Genomic DNA, 22,444 nt, shown 5'->3' with positions numbered 1-22,444 from the left:
GCAAAAAATTGATCCAAAGTGACGGTTAATACATCTATAATGTTAAGATGTCAAATAAATGCTATTTTTTAAACTTTCTATTCATCAAAGAATCCTGAAAATAAAATATAACACGGTTTTCACAAAAATATGAAGCTGTTTCAACATTGATAATGATCATAAATGTTTCTTGAGCATTAGATCCTCATATTAGAGTGATTTCTGAAGGATGATCACTGAAGACTGGAGTAATGATGCTGAAAATTCAGCTTTGATCACAGGAATAAATGACACTTTAACATTTATTCACACAGAAAACGGATGATTTACTTACATTATGATAATATTTCACTGTTTTTACTGTATTTTTTAAAATCAAATAAATGCAGACTTGATGAGCAAAAGAGACTCTTTCAAAAACATTAAATTCATTATTATCACATTATTATGATCATTGGGGTTATTTTTAACAGTTTCATCAGATTTGATTTCAAAACATTTGAACACGGGATCAGATGTGTTCACCACTAGATGGCGCTACAGACCTGATCCTGGATCATCCGAATCCCCCTGCTTGTCCTGATACACAAACCCCTGTTATATTTCATTTTTTACTTTTAATATTTTATCTAAGTCTTTAAAGTTAACCGAAGTTTTAAGAACCTCAACTACATTTTCTAAAACTCATAATAATATGCATTTGTTGAATATTGAATCGTTGTGTCATGTCAGTGATTTGAATGCAGACGCAGGGCTGATGCTGATTGGTGCTGATACCGGCTGGGGGCGGGGTCACCGGTCGTTGCCATGGGTACCTGGCGCTGTGCCAATGTATTTGCATGTATTCAAATAGCTCATGAATAATGTAGAGCACAGCCTGAAGCTGGTGTGTGCCTGCGAACACCACATTACATCACAACACACTTCACAAGAAACACACACAAGATCTTGTGATTTTTTTTATATATATATATATATATATATATATGTGTGAATTTTTGATTTGATATATGTGAATAATAATATCTAAAAAGTTGCAATATGTGATATTCAATGATGTATGAATCCAAGGCATTTTTCTACGGAAGCCCCAACAGGCCACGCGGTTTGATTGGAATTTCTCGATGACTGGAGTCTGTTTGTGTTTGGTCGAAGTTTATTTCGATTCTCGAAGTTTTCTGTAAATATGTTGTCTTGGCCTTGAGACAGTAAACACATTTTGAGTGTCCGACTCTTGAAGGAGTGTGTATGCGGCAGTGAAACGCGGATTGAAGGATGATTGATTGACAGACAGACGCCGATCAAAGCTTTGCGGGCTGACTAGAGAAATGGTGAGTGACGTACAGTTTCGTGTGTATGTGTGTGTCTGTTAGGCCATTTCTTTTATTTCTACTCATTTTATGCATTATTTATTTCAGTGTATAGATTCAATCTTAATGACTTTAATGTTGTTAAGGACTTTCAGGTGTAGACTGAAACTCTCAACTTTTATTATGTGTAATTTCTACGGAGGCGTATTGCATTCACTTGAAGAAAAAAAAAAATCTGCTCTGTTTTTCTGAATTAATGAGTTCATTTTTCATGAGAAATTTTTTTTTTGCTCTGTTTTTCTGAATTAATGAGTTAATTTTTCGTGAGAAAAAAAGTTTTTGCTCTGTTTTTTCTGAATTAACTCGTTAATTCAGAAAAACAGAGCAAAAAAAAATTCCATGAAAAATTAACTCGTTAATTCAGAAAAACAGAGCAAAAAAAAATTCCATGAAAAATTAACTCGTTAATTCAGAAAAACAGAGCAAAAAAAAAATCCATGAAAAATTAGCTCATTAATTCAGAAAAACAGAGCAAAATATTTTTTTTCTCATGAAAAATTAACTCATTAATTCAGAAAAACAGAGCAAAAAAATAAAATTCCATGAAAAATTAACTCGTTAATTCAGAAAAACAGAGCAAAAACTTTTTTTCTCATGAAAAATTAACTCATTAATTCAGAAAAACAGAACAAATTTTTTTTCTCATGAAAAATTAACTCGTTAATTCAGAAAAACAGAGTCGATTTTTTTTTCTTCAAGTGAATTCAATACGCCTCCGTAAATTTCAGCACATACTTGCCTGATAAAGTGTTTTACTGTCTGTGTATAAATTAACAACACCAAACTAACTGACCAGATGAGATATATATTCAACATCTGCATATATGCTGAAAAAATATATGCTTGTCCTCTCTCAACAACACCCAGACATGATTTAGAAGTTACTCTTACAAACGTGTGAATGTCATTGCAATACATGCAGAATATTAAACCAAGTGCCATTTATTGTAAAGAAAGATGCAGAAACAAATCCATAAAATACCCAAAGATTTCCCCTCTATACATAATGACATGCACACAATGTTAAATACTCACACCAGACAGAGTTATATAAGCAGATTCTTTATTTAATATCACATATTCAGTATTAAATGATAAATGACAGCTTTACTGATTGCCTAATTGCTCTTTTCAGTATTATTTATTGAATCAGGTGAATGAAAGCTTCTGTAGGTCACATTACAGGTCCACAATATGTTATTGAAATATTAATTTACAGATTTTATAATTCATACAGTGTGTGTGTGTGTGTGTGTGTGTGTGTGTGTGTGCGTTTATCAAAATAACAGCATGTCCATTTTTATTTTCACTTACCTGTTGTGTGTGTGAGTGTGTGTGTGTGTGTGTGCACCAGAGTAGGACCAGCTTCCCCCAAACCTTGTTTCTGATGGCCTGTTTCTTTCCCACAGCGCTATATAGTCCACATTCATCCGTCTTCCTGTTCAGCGTCACAGGAAGTGACATCAGTGAGTCTTCAGGGCGACAGAGGATCTCATCATCAGGTCAGATCAACTTAGTTTGTCATTTGCGTCTTAACTGTGGAAAAGAGCATAAAAACAACATCAGTCCATCATATTAGTATTTATATATTATTCATACAGCATTAAATATTATACACACCCCTACAAAAAAATGGATGCAGGCATTTAGTTAGCTATTTCTACAATAAGGTGAGTGTGTGTGTGTGTGTGTATTGTCCCATGGGTCGTGTTATTTGGGTCTCAGGGGGTCCCGACACAGAATTTGCCCCGGATCCAAAGGTCACGTTCGGAAACCAGACAGAAAGTGTGTGTGTGTGTGTGTGTGTGTGTGATCGGCCAGACAGACTGTGCAGTGACCTGAGCCTATAGACAGACACAGAGGTCGTTGGTGTGTGTGTGTGTGTGTGTGTGTGTGTGGACTCCGACATCATTATTTTTGGGAGATCAGGGTCAACAGCTCCACTTCAGCACACACACACATCATAAACTGCATCAAACACACACCATATTCAACATCTTCAACATCACGTCTCTACACCCGGAATAATGTTTTATATCAAACTGGCATTTTATTTCATAAGCGTTTGTTATAGTGTTGTCTAATTTTAACTTTATAAATCTGTCTAGCTTTTAAAGTTGATGAATCTATCTGTCTGTCTATACACACACACACACACACACACACTTGACTTTGACTGACAGATGTGTGTAAACATCTGTAGGCATAATAGAGCTGAACGATAGTCTATGTAGACTAGTGTGTGTGTGTGTGTGTGTGTGTGTGTGTGTGTGTGTATTGGGGGTGGAGGGTGTCTAGTTAGCACTTTCAGACTGTCTGGATGTGTGTGTGTGTGTGTGTGAGAGAGAGAGAGAGAGACTGGGGGAATATAAGTGTGTCTGAGAGCTGATCTGTATTAGAAAGACACTTAAACATTAACAGCAGGTGGATGTGTGTGTGTGTGTGTGTGTGTCTGAGATCTTTTTAAATAGGAGACAAAGCTAACGAGACGTAACGTTTTTTTAAATGTAATTCTGTTTGAAGAATAAAATACCTTATAATACAAAGAAACACAAACTGAGTAAAAAATAAATAAAAAGTGTGTAAGAGCAGCTCAGATCGTCTGATCTCGAGGGACTTTGCTGAGAAATGTTTGTGTTCAGAGATCTCCGACTTTAATATTTGAGCAGTTTGTAAAACTCATGTCAGAGGAACATTTGAGAAGCAGCGAACCTAATTTCATACGGGTTTTAAAATTGTTTTTAAAGTCCTTTATGATTACAGAGGCTTCAAAAATACAGTAAAAACAGTCTTCAGAGTCACATGATCCTTCAGAAATCACTCTAATATGAAGATCTGATGATCAAGACACATTTATGATTATTATCAGTGTTAAAATCAAACTTTTGCTGATAATTTACTCACCCCCATGTCATCAAAGATGTCCATGTGTTTCTTTCTTCAGTCGAAAAGAAATTAAGGATTTTGATGAAAACATTCCAGGATTTTCTCCATATAATGGACTTCAATGGGGACCAAACGGTTCAAGGGCCAAATGAGAGTTTCAGTGCAGCTTCAAAGGGCTTTAAACGACTCTAGACGATGAATAAGGGTCTTATCAAGCGAAACGAGCGGCCATTTAAACAAACAACGACAAAGTTTAAGTTTTATAAGCTCAAATGCTCGCCTTGCTCTGTTCTGTGATGCGCGTTCGTGACTCTCCTGTTCGAACTCATCCATCAAAATGAACCAATGAGTCAATTTGTTTGTTTCGTTTGTTGAATGAACCAAATGACATGAAAAAAGATTTGTCTGGTGTCGTTTAAAGCCCTTTGAAGCTGCACTGAAACTCTCATTTGGATCTTGAACCGTTTGGACCCCATTGAAGTCCATTAAATGGAGAAAATCCTGGAATGTTTTCATCAAAAACCGACTGAAGAAAGAAAGACATGGACATCTTGGATGACATGGGTAAATGAGTAAATTATCAGCAATTTTTTTTTTTTTTTAAGTAAACTACTCCTATAATTACATTGTATTGTCTGTAATATCCTCATTGTGCAGCACATTGGACAACCTAGGTTGTGATTAAGTGTGCTATATAAATAAAATTGACATTGACAATAATTTTTTTTACACTACCAAAGCCATGAACGGAAGTTTAACTCTGAGAAAGAGGTAGAAAATTAGAGAGATTTCCAGATTTTCGAGTGATTTTGCACGCAGGCCCGTTCTCATCCTCCAGCGCCGGTATATTGTGTCTGACCAACAAAGACGTCGCCCCTCATTAAACACACATGTCATCGGATCACACCTCAACTGAATCACACACTGAGAGCTGCATTAAGAGGCCGTGACTGTGCGGTGAATGAAGGCTGCGGCAGAAGACACACACACCAGCCTATGGGAAACGCACCCCCATGGTGACTGGGGTCAGAGGTCACCGCCTGTCTGTTAAACCCCAGAAATCCTTTATTCTGCATCCTCTCAGCACAGAGAGAGACAAACTACAGGGAAATTCAGCATAAATATTAATGCTGAGCTTATCTAGAATATGAATTATACTATACTCTGAAAAATACGTTTAGAGCATTTAATAATCTTAATGTAAATTTCAATATTTACTAATGCATTATTAAAATGTTGAAAAGTTGTAGTCAATAATTTTATCCCTTAAAACTCATATTTGATTACCAAGTTTTTTCCTTGACTCAAAATATCTAAAATATCTTAAAATAAATGTAACTCGACACCCTCGCCTCATTTAGTATGTGCGGTTTTATGAATATGCAAATGAGCCCCGCCTCCACTCACTCAGAGTTCCACTGGTTGCCGATCACACGTTGATCTGATTGGTTACTAGGTCGTTTGTGACGTCAGAAACACCAGCGATTTCAAAGCGTGTTTGTGTGTGTGAAGTTTCAGCTCAAACAGATCATCATGTTTATTTAAATTGTAATATTTTGGGGCTCAGAAAAACGCGCTGTGTGAGTGTGTGCCCTTTAAATGCAAATGAGCTGCTGCTGCTGCCGGCACAGGGGGCGGAGCTTCATGAGCTCGCGCTCAGTCTCTCAGGACAATTTCATCAGAAATTCTCAGTAACGGTGTTCATTTTGATTCGGACAATAATGCCTACAGAGTCAGAGTGCTGTATAGAGATGGAACAGGTATAGTTTAGTAGTTTAATTACGGTTATTATAACGTATTTTTGTCATCTGCTTGTATGTGTATCCATTATTTATTAATAGCCTACAAGTGTGCTGTTTCGGACCAGGTCCGTCCGAATGATGATCAAACATATCCTAATGAGTTTAATAAAGTTTATTTGTTTATGTGTACAGTTTTACTTCAGAAAATCACCGTAAGAGCTGAGTAAACACAGTAAGTTATGTTGAGGCAGTTGAGGGAGCGTTCCTGTGGGCGGCGGACATTAGTCAAAAAACTGTTCTACTGACGTCATTAAAGAAGGAAGTAGGGGGATGTAGTCCAAACGGGCCGTTCGATGTAGGCTACTTCTGTTAAATAAAATATATCGCTTGGCATTGAACTTTGAGCTTTATAATTTTACAGATATTATTTATACTCTAGCAACAGTATTACACACAAACTAAAGTTTGAAACATGGGATCACGAAGAACGGGACCTTTAAGCAGAAAATACTCAGCAATGCTGTCGACTTATGAATTTACACGTCTCTTATTAAAAACACCACATACACGCAAACAACATTAAAAGCTGCATTTTTACTACAGGGGGACTTTAATATTATTTAATGGAGCTAACAATGAACAGTATTTTTATTTCTTAAGGTTAACGACGATTAATAAATATTGTAGCGAATGTATTTGTCCTGACTCTCTACAGTTGTTTCTGATTCATACAGTGATGAAAGAAATATCCAAAATCCCCTCAGTAGAAACCTTAAACTCTAATACATCAACAAAATGAAACAAGAATTTTTAGCTTGCATGGCTTTATCCAACGTTCAGATTTATTTTTTGGAGTTGTATGCAAATTAGTGCGGATTTTAATTAGATACAGCCTGATTTGCATGTTTACACGTAACGTTTCAGAAAACTTGTAATACAAAACAACTGGTGATTAATCAACTGTGGACGTATGTAGATATCAACACTGTACTCTGTTCTCCTGTGGTTTCCTGGCTTGAATCTGTACCGCTTCACCAAGTATGACGTGTGTGTGTGTGTGTGTGTGCTGACCAGTCAGAGCGCTGGATCCTCTGGAGACACACAGAACGAGGTCGAGCTCGAGTGTGTGTGTGTGTTAATAGGAGATCTGCACTACAGTTTTAATAGACCATTTTCACAGAGCTTTTCATTATCTTTTTTTAAACCATGAAATGAGACCCAGAGGGCAAATACTGATGGTACAGCGCACACACACACACACACACACACACCGCTCTTAAATCAGTCACTTTCTCCAATGACGTCGCCCGTACTGTTTCATATAGACCGAGATCTGAAACACTAAAGTTAATTCCACTCGTATTTTTACATAAACACACACACACACACACATTGATCTGGCTTACACTAGCATTCAAAATGTATTCAGTAAGGACGCATTAAATTGATCATTTATAATGTTACAAAAGATTCTGTTTCAAATCTATTCAAATAATAAAATCAGAGTTTCAGCCTTTTCCAACATTGCTAATAATCATAAATGTTTCTTGATCATCAGATCCTCATATTAGTGATTTCTGAAGGATCATGTGACTCTGAAGACTGGAGTAATGATGCTTTATATTTTAAATGGTAATATATTCACAATATTACTGATTTTACTGTAAATAAATAAATCCAGCCTTGGTGAGCATATATATGACTTCTTTCATACACCTTTAGAAAATCTCTCCTATCTACTGTTCAGTCAGACACTCAAATGATATTATATCTGTTTTTGGATCACATGACAACAGTGTGAAATATATATTGTTGTTTACTGCATACTTTCACATGCTTTATATGCGAACAGCGAGTATGTGTGCTTGTTCTGCCAGCGCTGAAGCAAGGACCCCTGGGCTTGTAGGTGTCCGATCCGTATGCCTGACGGTAAGCACAGGTGGCACAAACGCATGGGTCATCTGCTTCCAGATATAATGTAGTGATGAGAAAGCAGAAGCTGACCCACAGCTCAGCTAAATCTGTTCCTGTCTCATTCTGCACACCTGTGAACATTACCTTCAGGAGTCCAAGAGCTGCCCTATGCACTGTACTGTATATATACATCCATCCTTCTATCCATTTATCCATTCATCCATCCATCCATCCGTCCATCCTTCTATCCATTTATCCATTTATCCATCCATTCATCCGTCCATCCTTTTATCCATCTATCCATTTATCCATCCATCCATCCATCCATCCATCATTCTATCCATTTATCCATTCATCCATCCTTCCATCCATCCATTTATCCATCCATCCATTCACCCATCCATCATTCTATCCATCCTTCTTTCCATCCATCCATTTATCATCCCTCCACCCATTCTTTCATCCATTTATCCTTCCATCCATTTATCCATCCTTCTTTCCATCCATCCATTTATCATCCATCCATCCATTTATCATCCATCCATCCATTCTTCCATCCATTTATCCATCCATCCTTCCATCCATTTATCCATCCATCCTTCCATCCATTTATCCATCCATCCATCCATTCTTCCATGCATTTATCCATCCATCTATGTATCCATCCATCCATCCATCCATCCATCCATTTATCCTCCATCTATGTATCCATCCATCCATTCTTCTATGCATTTATTTTATCCATCCTTCCATCCATCCATTTATCCATTCTTCCTTCCATCCATCCATCCATGTATCCATCCTTCCATCCATCCATCCATTCTTCCATGCATTTATCCATCCATCCATCCATTTATCCATCCTTCTTTCCATCCATCCATTTATCCATCCATCCATCCATCCATTTATCCATCCATCCTTCCATCCATTTATCCATCCATCCATCCATCCATCCATCCATCCATCCATCCTTCCATCCATTTATCCATCCATTCTTCCATCCATTTATCCATCCATCCTTCCATCCATTTATCCATCAATCCATCCATCCATCCATTTATCCATCCATCCTTCCATCCATTTATCCATCCATCCATCCATTCTTCCATGCATTTATCCATCCATCCATTTATCCATCCATCCATCCATCCATCCATCCATTTATCCTCCATCTATGTATCCATCCATCCATTCTTCCATGCATTTATCCATCCATCCATTTATCCATCCATCCATCCATCCATCCATTTATCCTCCATCTATGTATCCATCCATCCATTCTTCTATGCATTTATTTTATCCATTCTTCCATGCATTTATCCATCCATCCATCCATTTATCCATCCTTCTTTCCATCCATCCATTTATCATCCATCCATCCATTCTTCCATCCATTTATCCATCCATCCATCCATCCATTTATCCATCCATCCTTCCATCCATTTATCCATCCATCCATCCATTCTTCCATCCATTTATCCATCCATCCATTTATCCATCCATTTATCCATCCATTCTTCCATCCATTTATCCATCCATCCTTCCATCCATTTATCCATCCATCCATTTATCCATCCATCCTTCCATCCATTTATCCATCCATCCATCCATTCTTCCATGCATTTATCCATCCATCCATTTATCCATCCATCCATCCATCCATCCATTTATCCTCCATCTATGTATCCATCCATCCATTCTTCTATGCATTTATTTTATCCATCCTTCCATCCATCCATTTATCCATTCTTCCTTCCATGTCTTTATATGATTGATTTTGGTCTGAAATATGATCTGTGTGTTCAAAACAGGATTTCTTAAGATTCCAAATAAAGCTCCAAATGACATGAAAGTTCCGAGCGATTAAAGACGCCTGAATGTAACGAGTCTTCAGAATCTGAGCGTCGCCATGGCGACGACGCAGGTCACACACACTGAACGTACATCAGACCACTTCAGCGCGTCACAAAAGTCATCGTGTGTCTCATAAAAGAAGAGCAAACACACACTCTCGCTGCGTATTAATCAGAGCGGCTCATTTGCATTCAGGCCCAGACGAGGACACACACAGACGAGGGCCTCGCTGTGACCTTGACCTCTAGGGCCCTTCTCGCTCAAGCGTTCCCACGGTTCGGGACGAGCCCCACAAAAGCACTCGGGACGAGCGTTCGGCTGAATATTTGCGTTCAGAGCCGTCTAGACACACATTGTCTGTCCACAAGCGCGCAGCGGCCCCCTTCTGAGATTAATAATCAGCGACTCCTCTCGCGTGAGGGACCGTAGCGCTGCGAATTAAGCCTGAAACACTCGTTTGTGTGTCATGATCAGGTTTACACATTCATTCACACACTTCAGCATAACTATTGAGTTTACTATTTAAACATCGCTGCATTGGTCAAGAGCTGTTCATTTTTACATTCGTGTGTCCTTGTTACATATGTTACCCTCAACCAAACCCTAATGCTTAGCCCTCAAACCGTATTCACTTTATAGCCCTTAATCCTGTAATTGTGGACAAATGTGGGCACAGAGGACTCAGGTGTGATCCTAATTTTTATTTATTATAAATTTTATATCACTGTCTTCGATAAAGTTTTGTCTATCCATTTATGGTGTTTTTTTTTTATTTTGGGGGTATTTTTGAATTTATTTACTTCAAAAAGTACCATATTTTCTATGTAAATTATGCTTATTTTTATGTTTTATTTCTTTTAAACTACATTAAAATATCATTCCTTTAAGTTCTTAGAGCTAAAACCTAAATATGAAGTGACTTTGCTGTCACCTGGTGTCTTATTTTGGCTCTAAAATACAGTTTTTCCCATTCATTTCTTGCCCATTTTTGACCCAAATACAAGATTAAGGAGTTTTTTTCACCCACTTAAAATTGTAGAATTGAGTCAAAAAAAAAAAAAAAAATTTGTGTTCAGGAGGCAAACTTAGGAAAAGTAGCCAAGTCTTGTACCGCTCAGATCAAGGGAAGTATTTTTTAATAATAAATCAAAACTATTTTGCCCACATTTGTCCAGAATACGGTTTTAGGGTTAAACACTGACATTGTTATTGTTTTAAATTTAATTCTTGAATCAGAATAAGTTCCTCTCGCAGCATCTCTTCCCTATGATGTGGGCGGGGCTATAACCTGTTACTCACATGAGATCAGCCAATAGCAAACCACAACCATCCAATCAAATCAAGCCCCGCCCACATTTGTTCGCTCGGATAAACTTCACAATAGAGAAGAAAATCTTTTTTAGTGTATATAAAACCATTCAAAAGTTTGGGTTCGGTATGATTTTTGAACGAGTCTAAGACTGCATTTATTTGATCAAAACTACAGTAGAAACTAATAAATATTATTCTAATGTAAATCAGCTGTGAATATATAGTGAAGTGTAATTTTCAGCATCATTACTCAGAAATCCTCCTCCAGAAATCACTCTAATATGAGGATCTGATGATCAAGAAACATTTATGATTATTATCAGTGTTGAACACAGCTTCATGTTTTTGTGAAAACTGATGCATTTTATTTTTAAGGATTCCTTGATGAATAGATTTATTCCTTATTATAAATGTCTTTACTGTCACTTTTGATCAATTTAATGCGTCCTTACTGAAAAAAACTATTAATTTCTTCCAGGACTGCTGACCTTTTAAGCAACAATGTTTCTCAAAGCTTAAATGTTTGTTTTGCCACCTTTTTTTTTTTTTGAACTTACATTTTTATTAATTCTTAACAGAGCAGTTACATGTATCAACAACAATTATCAAAAATGTTGCTAATGTACAATCTTGAAAAGAGAGAAAAAAATATATATATTTCAGCATTGAATTTAGCATTTCTATGTGGTTTCAGCATCACCATACACACACAAAACAAATAAAAATAAATCAATAAAAATCACTTTTGGTGGTTGAGCAGGGACCCATAAACCATGAATAAGACTTTTGCAGAACTCCGTTTTGCCACTTTCACACGTTTAATCCATCATTTAATATCTATAAAAACAAAATTACATATTTGACAGTTCAAGTTTCTTCTTCTTATTATTATTTTTATTATAATTCAGGCCCATTTCGTTTTTAATTCCTTTTCAGCACATAAAGGGTGTAGTCAGCGTCTCTCATCCACTTCCTGTTCCTGCTGTGATCTGATTGGCTGCCGTCATACGCAGGAGGATGCTATGACATCATTACTTTTAGAGTGTTTTAGTGCGACCCCCCCAAACACGTACAGAATCCATTGAGGCGTGATACACTGAATTTATAGTGTGTTTCACAGGGGGCGGAGCTTCAGGGTAATTTGCATGTACTGAACGGCATATGTTCAGCCAGTGAAGAGTATGCAAATAGACACATGCACTGATCCAGACACTATTCTGTCTTCGTGACACACACACACACACACACACACACACACACATGTGGATGGTTTTAATGAGTTTCATTCAGACCCAGACAGACACCCTCCTCCCCTAACACTACCCCAGACATGAACCCCAAACCCCTCATGTTCAAGTGTAAACCCCCTTCACACCCAAATCACACACACACACACACACACACACGCATGCACGCTCGCACACACACATTTACTGGGCTATCTAAATGGGGATATTACATAGACATAATGGGTTTTATACTATACAAACTATATATATATATATATATATATATATTAGGCTGTGCAAAAATTAATTGCGATTAATCGCATCCAAAATAAAAGTCTGTGTATACATAATATATTAGTGTGCTGTATATAATTATTTTGTGTATATAAATACACACACATGCATGTATATATTTAAGAAAATGTGTTATTCATATATAAAATATTTATATTTATATAATATAGATTATGTATTTATATATATATATATGAAGAGTTCAGATGCAAAAGCCTCTAAATGCCATTTGAAATTTTCTTCTTTAATGATGATTTTTGTCGAACTTGTATATTTAAGTTCAGTAATTTCACTTAAATAACAATTAATAGGTAATTATCATTGCCATTTAAGTAAAATTACTGAACTAGAATCATCATTAAAGAAGAAAATTTCAAATGGCATTTAGAGGCTTTTGCATCTGAACTCTTCATATATATATATATACTGTATAAACAGAATTTAAGTGCAAATGATTCTTAAATATATACATGCATGCATAGGTATTTATATATACAAAATAATTATATACAGCACACACAAATATATTATGTAAACACAGACTTTTATTTTGGATGCGATTAATCGCGATTAATTTTTGCACAGCCCTAATATATATATATATATATATATATATATATATATATATATATATATAAGCATAAAATAAGCATAATTTACATAGAAAATATGGTACTTTTTGAAGTATAAATAAATTAAACACCCCCAAAATTAAAAAAAAACACCATAAATGGATAGACAAAACTTTATCGAAGACAGTGATATAACATTTATAATAAATAAAAATTAGGATCATATATATATATATATGATCCTAAAAGAGAATATATATATTACACTAACCTAACCCCTAAACCTACTCAACACACACACACACACACCCTCTCTCTCTCCCTCATACACACAAACTCACACACACTCATTTCACAATTAATCCCAAGAAACAGCAACTAACACACTCTGCACTGAACAACTGAACACACTGTGATGTGTGTGTGCTTCTGCAGTCGTGTGTGGCATTTTACCATCTTCCCTTCTCTGTGTTTTAACACGACACGAGGAACGGGGACAGCGCAGTTCAGACGAGTAAAGTGGATGTTTGCTTTGAGTTTCATCTCTGTCCTCAAACCGCAGGAGGACGTCAAAGTGTTTCCGCAAGGGGAACAAAACACACGGATTCTGTCCTACATCTCTGACAGCTCCACTTCATCTAAAAATAAACGGCAGAATTAGAAACTCATTTAAAACTGTCTTAGACCCAGTTCATTTCACTGACGTCTCGCTTCTTTCACACATCACTTTTGCTGAAGCGACTCAAACTCAGATATGGAAGTCTTCAATCAAAGGTCAAAGGTCTCTTGCTTGAACGTTGTGGAGAAAAAAAAGAAAAGAAAAAATGTCTCCCCTTTTTTTCTTTCTAATAAAAGGTTTTAAAAAATGGTTTGTTTGTAAATTTTCACAATGAATTTGTGCTTATAAATCAATTTTAAAATCATTATTATTATTATTACTAAATTGCAATATTAAAATAAGAAATATTACTGTTGTATTATTTTACTATAATAAACATCTAGTATTTAAAAATATATCATTTTAATAAATTACTATAATTATTACTAAAATTTAAATATTAAACAAAAATAATACATATTACAGTTGTAATTAAATAATTGTTTTATTATTAATTAAGTATATTAATAATAATAATAGTAATTGTGAAATCGATTTATAATCACAAATTCATTGTGAAAATTATGCAGCCCTACAATATAATATATTATATATTAATAGTTGTAATAATAATTTTACTATTATTATTAATATGTAGGGCTGCACAATTTTCACAATGAATTTTGTGATTATAAATTGATTTTATTAATATTATTATTATTACTATTATTACAAAATTACAATATTAAAATAAGAAATATTAATGTTGTATTATTTTACTAGTATTTTATCTAGTATTTAAAAATATATAAAAAAATAAAAATTATAATTATTACTAAATTAAAACATTAAAAACAAAAAGATTACATATTACAGTTGTATTGTTTTACTGTAAAATAAAACACAGTTGTAGAGAAAAATAAAATATCAAATTACTATTATTATTATTACTAAATTAAAATGTTAAAATAAGAAATATTACTCTTTTATATTTTACTGTTATATAAGCATCTATTATTTAATAATAATAAATTACAATTTTCATTTATTATTATTCCTAATTTTTAAAATTAAACAAAAATAATAGCTGTTTTAATGTAAGATAAAAAAAAATCGAGCACTCGAGAAAAATATAATAATTATTAATATTATTTTATTTTACAGCACAGCTGTAAACATTACTCTGGGACGATTAATTACAGCCTTTGTTATTTGATAATCGCACTAATATCGCGATTCCCGTGCATGTATTTCAATCAATCATGCAGATCGAATGATCAGAGCTGCTTTCCACACTGATTTATTGATTTATAGCTCGACTACTGTATTACATCTCTTGAATCATTTGTGTCTGTCTTTCTTTCTTTCTTTAGAGAAACACATTAAAACACAACTGAGGCCTTCACTTCTATCTATCATGTCTATCATGTTCAACCACATGCACTTTCCGAGCAAACGTACTAATTACTCAGTCCTCCTATTAGACGGTCGCGTTCCAGTCTCCCTCCCTCTCATTGGTCTTTACAGGGAGTGATTTGCATATGAGGGGCCTCCCGTCTCGCCATGCCTCACTTTCCATATGTCCTCTACAAAAAATGCCTCTTTGAATGCATTGTTTCTCCCGTCGAGTGATTTGCATGCGTTCACTAGCGATCAGCTGCTTTCTGTGACCCCTCCCCCGTCTTCAGCTAAATCAAGGATATGCAAATGCAATTAGACCGAGTTTATGAACCGCTAACGGTCGCACAGATGGCAAACGGTGGAAGACGACGCCATCTTTTGGAGGGAAACGGCTGGTTGGCAGAAGTAGCCGCCATTTTGTGTGTTGTGGTGCCAGCCAGATGCTCTTCACAGCGACGGCGAACGCTGGCAGACGGGCGCTAAGATGCGCTCGGTTTAACGAGAGCGGTAAAACAAACGGCCGGACTAAATGACACCACAAATCAGTGCGTCGGAACACAGAAACACTAAAAATTCATCTGAGCCACCATTGTGTACTTAAAGGAGTAGTTCACTTTAAAAACACTTTTGCTGATCATTTACTCTCCCCCGTGTCATCCAAGATGTCCATGTCTTTCTTTCTTCAGTCAAAAAGAAATTAAGGTTTTTGATGAAAACATTTCAGGATTTTCTCCATATAATGGACTTCAATGGGGACCAAACGGTTCAAGGTCCAAATGAGAGTTTCAGTGCAGCTTCAAAGGGCTTTAAACGACACCAGACGATGAATAAGGGTCTTATCAAGCGAAACGATCGCTCATTTAATAAATAAATAAAAAAAGTTTGTTTTATAAGCTCAAATGCTCGCCTTGCTCTGTTCTGTGATGCGCGTTCGTGACTTTCCTATTCGAACTCGTCCATCAAAATGAACAAATCGTTTGCAGAGTCAACTCGTTCATTTCGTTCGTTGAATGAACCAAATGACACGAAAAAAGATTCGTTCGTTTTGATAAACGAGTTCCAACAGGAGAGTCACGAACGCGCTTCACAGAACAAGGCGAGCATTTGTGCTTATAAAACTTAAACTTTGTTATTTATTTATTAAATGGCCGCTCGTTTCGCTTGATAAGACCCTTATTCATCGTCTGGTGTCGTTTAAAGCCCTTTGAAGCTGCACTGAAACTCTCTTTTGGATCTTAAACCGTTTGGTCCCCATTGAAGTCCATTATATGGAGAAAATCCTGGAATGTTTTCATCAAAAACCTTAATTTCTTTTCGTCTGAAGAAAGAAAGACGTGGACATCTTGGATGACATGGGGGAGAGTAAATTATCAGCAAAAGTTTTTTTTTTAAAGTGAACTACTCCTTTAAATGGTGAAAATGGTTTGTGCCGAACTGTTTCTCCAAATATTCAGTCGCTTTAAATCAGTGATTGGTAGTTTGACTTCTTGAAAAGTGATGCTTTCAAAACACTTTGATTTATAAAGCCCTTTCAAAACCATTAGAATGGACCAAAAGTGCTGTCCATAAAGAATTTTTAAAGTGTTATAAAATAACATCAAAGAAAATCATACAACCAAAACAGACCTGATCAAACAAATAAGTCTTCAAGACATTTTTAAAAATATCCGTGCTTGCCTAGGATTTTAAAGATAATGGAAACACGTTCTCAAGTGCAGGAGCCGCAGTGAAAAAGTGTTTGTTTGAGCAACCGGACAAGATTGTTTGCCAACTTCTGACTCAACTAATCATGCGAGTTTGGGTGGGACTATCTGTTTATCTGACTTAATGTGTGTGTGTTTGTTTTTGACTCTTGAGTAAGCAACCACCTGGAAACCACCCAGAACACCTTAGCAATCGAAGCCCGCGAACATCTAAACCCGTATACAACTTATTTATAAAAATTACAGTGTTCAACAGTGGCATTTATGGTGAAAACTACATTACCCACAATGCTGTCCCAAAAATTCCACCAGAGTCTTAACAAGCAAACCCAGATCTCTTTAGCTCCGCCCACTCCCATGAAGCACTGCGAATGACGTACCGCAATCGTCCTATGCTTCAATATACTTAAAGATTTGTATGTATATGCATATTTGCAAAATATTGATGGTTTAACTTTAAAAAGTAAGTAATGTGGTTGCCTTAAAAATTTAAGTTGATTGAACTGGAAAAAGTGAGTTAATACAATGAAGGAGATTAATTTAACCATCAGAAACTCAAAATTATATGTTATCTGAACTAAATAAATTATTTAAGTTGATTTGACAAAAGAAAAAATATTGTGATTTCACTGTAAAAAAATATTGTTGGTTTAACTTAAAAAAGTAAGTAACCTGGTTGCCTTAAAATTTTAAGTTGATTGAACTGGAAAAAGTGAGTTAATACAATGAAGGAGATTAATTTAATCATCAGAAACTCAAAATAATAAGTTATCTCAACTAAATAAATTATTATAAAGTTGATTTGACAAAAGAAAATATGTTGTGATAACAAATCTTGAAAATATTTTTTACAGTAAAATCACCATTTTTTTAATTGCATAGTTTAAATTCCTCCTTTGTTTTTAATTTGATTATGTCATTCGCAATGCTTCATGGGATTGTAGTTCCTTCCCTCACTAAAGCCTCACTTCAGTCTTGTCTGATTTTTAAACACTTTTTTGCTTCAAATCAAGTTTGTAATGTTATAATAATAATTCATTATATTTATATAGCGCTTTTCTGTGCACTCAAAGAAGGGGGAATCTCCTATCCCACCACCAATCTTATGATTCTTGGCTTGCTTCATGGCTTATAACGATTTAAAGGGTTTTGTCAGGGGAAAAATGAATGGAAAAAATACTTCCAGAACAAACACACTCAGTTTACAAGCAACACACGCTCTAACATTCAATGTAAAAATCAAGTTTGGTGCCACAGAAAAGACATACTTCACATTTAAGTAGGCTAATAATCTTTCAAGTCTTACCGAGTGAGAGTGAGCGCTGTAAAAATGAATATGCTTTATCTAATCAATAAAATTGTGGCAACAGATTACAAGCAATATTATTTATTAAATTGAACAAATTAGAATTGAGTAATAGTTATTAAAATTAACATTCTAATTAATTCTAATTTGTACAATTTCATTAATAATATTGCTTGTAATATGTTGGCACAATTTTATTGATTAGATAAAGCATATTATTTTTTTCAGTGTGTGCTGGGTTGTTTTAACCCAAATTTGGGTCAAATATGGACAAACCCAGATGTTGGGTTAAAAATGTAAGTTAAACATTTAACCCAATGGCTGAGTTTGTCCATATTTGACCCAACGATGGGTTAAAACAACCTAGCATTTTTAGAGTGTAGATGTTTCTTATCATCCTCAGATTTGATCTAGACTAGTCAGACTTTCTGTTGTTTGTCATTTTTGCAAGCAGATTATTGAGTTTTTATTGCATATGAGGAGACGGGAATGGGAAGCATTAGTTATGCATGCATGTTTGCTACTGTACGATTATCTGGCGAGTGTAAGACGTGTTTTCTGTGGACTTAACACACGTTCTGGACCGTAAGAGCTTTTTTTTGTTTCCCTCTTGGTTGCCATTTATATTTGTATCCATAGTAACGACCCTCTTCTCCAGCATGCACCGCCACGGAGAGCGAGAGGACGAGGCTGAACGTGATTGGTCGGAATATTTGGGGTCAGTTTCTGCTGATGCTGATCACCTGAACACATCAGATAAGCTCGTTAGATGCAGGTGGCCAGAGAGCAGGATAAAAGAGCTTAGGAGTGTATCTGTGTCCAACTGTAGAGACGTGAAACTGCATCCGCAACAACATTATGAAGAATTCGTGAGTAAAACAGCATATTCACTGCAACCATCAGCAGCTCTTCTGAGGCCAAGGTCACCTTAACCCTCCAGATCATCTCCAATGCTAATGCTGTAGCTTTTTTTACTATTATATTAACTTTTATATGAAATAGGTATTGTTAAAAGGCATTCAGTTATTGGCAGGATAGCAGGATTATTTCACATAAAAGAAATAAACACCATCATAACGTGTTTTTTCAATGAAGACAAAAAAAATCTTTTTACAATATCGTGCATTGATGAATCATTCGCATTATAACCAATTTTGAGTTTAAATGCATCACATATGCGCCATATTAATAACAGTAAAATACTGTAAAGATTACAGTAAATAACCGTAAATTCACAGTAGGGCTATGAAACGATTAGTCGCGATTAATCGCATCCAAAATATAAGTTTGTGTTTACGGAATATATGTGTGTGTATAATTATTTTGTACACTGTAAAAAAATATTTTCAAGATTTGTTATCACAACATATTTTCTTTTGTCAAATCAACTTTATAATAATTTATTTAGTTGAGATAACTTATTATTTTGAGTTTCTGATGATTAAATTAATCTCCTTCATTGTATTAACTCACATTTTCCAGTTCAATCAACTTAAAATTTTAAGGCAACCAGGTTACTTACTTTTTTAAGTTAAACCATCAATATTTTTTACAGTGACACACATGCATGTATATATTCAAGAAATATTTGCATGTATATACTGTATATATATTTATACATAATTTATATTAGATTTAAATATTAATATTTTATATATTAATAACACAGTTTTCTTAAATATATACATATGCATGTTTGTGAATTTTTATATACAAAATAATTATACACAATACATACACAAACTTTTATTTTGGATAAATCGTTGCCCAGCCCTAATTATTACAAATTAAAAGACCTGTTTTTTAAGTGAATATATTTAAAAATGCATTTTATTCCATGAGATGCAAAACCGAATTTGTGTCCAAAACGCCAGCATGGACTGCGTGAATGTCAGCCGACAGATTTCCCTGTAAAGGCTTGTCGAAAACTAACGTTTACTTGTGCCGAAGCTAACCCTGGGAAATCACCTGCGCCTCGAGTCCTTCAAAAGAAGAGACCAGCTCAGTCCTTCAGTACACTAACACCCTATACATCTCCTCACAATACACACGCCGATCGCCCCAAGCATCCTCGCATTGAACTAATTACAGCCAGACATTTCCATCTGAATCACAGCGCAGCGGAAGAAAGGATCATGGGAGGAGAGACGCGCCGGGCCGTATTTCCTGAAAGGACAGGCTTGTGTCTTTGAGTTGCGGGAACATAAAGAAGGGTAAACAAGGCACAGGCGAGCTAATTGAGCGGAACGCTATTCCCTGCGGATCTACAGAGAGAGAGAGGGAGAGTCCGATCATTACGGCACAGATCGCTAAAAATATCGGTTTTGCTTTTTCAAAGAACTTTTAAAGGAGTAGTTCACTTTAAAAAGAACTTTAGCTGATGATTTACTCACCCCCATGTCATCCAAGATGTCCATGTCTTTCTTTCTTCAGTCGGTTTTTGATGAAAACATTCCAGGATTTTCTCCATATAATGGACTTCAATGGGGTCCAAACGGTTCAAGGTCCAAATGAGAGTTTCAGTGCAAACTGTTCAAAGGACTTTAAACGACACCAGACGATGAATAAGGGTCTTATCAAGCACCCTTCGAGTCATGACTCGAAAAAGATTCGTAAATTTTGATGAACAGGAAAGTCACGAACATGCATCACAGTACAGAGCAAGTCAAGCTTTTGTGCTTATAAAACTTAAACTTTTGTATTTATTTTTGAAATGAGCGCTCGTTTTGCTTGATAAGACCCGTATTCATCGTCTGGTGTCGTTTAAAGCCCTTTGAAGCTGCACTGAAACTCTCATTTGGACCTTGAACCGTTTGGACCCCATTGAAGTCCATTATATGGAGAAAATCCTGGAACGTTTTCATCAAAAACCTTAATTTCTTTTCGACTGAAGAAAGAAAGACATGTTTTTTAAGTGAACTACTCCTTTAAGTGAATTTCTTTTTTCTTTTTTAAAGGGATAGTTCACCCAAAAATGAAATGTTGTCATCATTTACTCATCTAATCCTCTACTTCTGTTGAACATAAATGGAAGGTATTTTGAAGAATGTTGGTTTCTTCTAGTCCTATGAAAAATACTATGGAGGTCAATGGGGACCAGAAACATTCTCCAAAATATCATTGTTTGTGTTCAAAAGGAGAAAGAAATTCACACGATGGTGAGTAAACGTTGACAGAACTTTCATTTTTGGATGAACCGTCCCTTCAAGACCAGCTCAAACCAAGAACAATAACTATAATGATATTATATTAGTCTTCACAGCAATGATAACAGTTTATTCTAAGCGCATACTGTCGCTCCAGCTCTGTAAAGCAGGATGGATTCTGATTGGCTGTCATCAGCTGGAAAAAAAACTTTCCTGAAAGTAACTGCATTGATGTGTCGTTTTATTTGTGCTATCAGGCGAAACTCCAAAAATTAGAATATTGTGCAAAAGTTCATTTATTTCAGTAATTCAACTTAAAAGATGAAACTAATATATTATATAGACTCATTACATGCAAAGTGAGATATTTCAAGCCTTTATTTTTTTATAATTTTGATGATTATGGCTTACAGATATGAAAACGCCAAATTCAAAATTAGAATATTGTGAAAAGGTTTTTATATCTGTAAGCCATAATAATCAAAATTATAACAAATAAAGGCTTGAAATATCTCACTTTGCATGTAATGAGTCTATATAATATATTAGTTTCACCGAATCACTGAAATAAATGCACGATTTGAGTTTCGTCTGTACGATTTTTAGAACTTTAGTGTGAAGAACATTTTAAAATTCTAAAGAACCTTTTGTGAAATGAAGAGATTCCACAGATGTTGACGGTTTTCCATGGAAACATTAATGTTCTCAAACTGCTCAACATCCTCAAGTCAAAGAACACACACACACACACACACACACTTCTCTTCACGTGATCTGAGCCGCTGTTCTTTTTAAACCTATGGCACGTGTTGTCTCATTTGAATCTGTTTTTTTAAAGGAGTTTTAAGAGAAACATAATAAAGTTTATACTTCAATAACATATAAAACACTCTCCTGATTGGAAATGGTTGAAAAGTAAATCTTTGCATCCGCTGCTCATCAAGACTGCATTTGTGTGATCAAGAATACAGTAAAAACAGTGAAATATTATTAGAATGTTAAATCATCATCATTTCTATGTGAATAAATGTTAAAGTGTAATTTATTCCTGTGTATTTTCAGCAGTCTTCAGTGTCACATGATCCTTCACAAATCACTCTAATATGAGGATCTGATGCTCAAGAAACATTATCAGTGTT

General features: G+C 35.3%; 1 long non-coding RNA gene across 1 annotated transcript in view; it reads right to left on the bottom strand.

Annotated features, from left to right (window-relative positions):
* Positions 1–2,338: 2,338 nt before the first annotated feature.
* LOC148981519 (uncharacterized) overlaps positions 2,339–22,444 on the bottom strand; it is a 46,642-nt gene continuing 26,536 nt past the window's right edge. Inside the window, exon 3 of the long non-coding RNA XR_016168417.1 lies at positions 2,339–2,885. This is a non-coding gene — a long non-coding RNA (uncharacterized LOC148981519). The remainder of the gene's footprint in view (positions 2,886–22,444) is intronic.

The sequence above is a fragment of the Pimephales promelas genome, chromosome 5 (genome assembly GCF_988280905.1).
Source record: "Pimephales promelas chromosome 5, fPimPro1.hap1.1, whole genome shotgun sequence".
Lineage (NCBI taxonomy): Eukaryota > Metazoa > Chordata > Actinopteri > Cypriniformes > Leuciscidae > Pimephales > Pimephales promelas.
The sequence above is the reverse complement of the archived record's forward strand: the minus strand, read 5'-3'. Positions and strand labels throughout refer to the sequence as shown.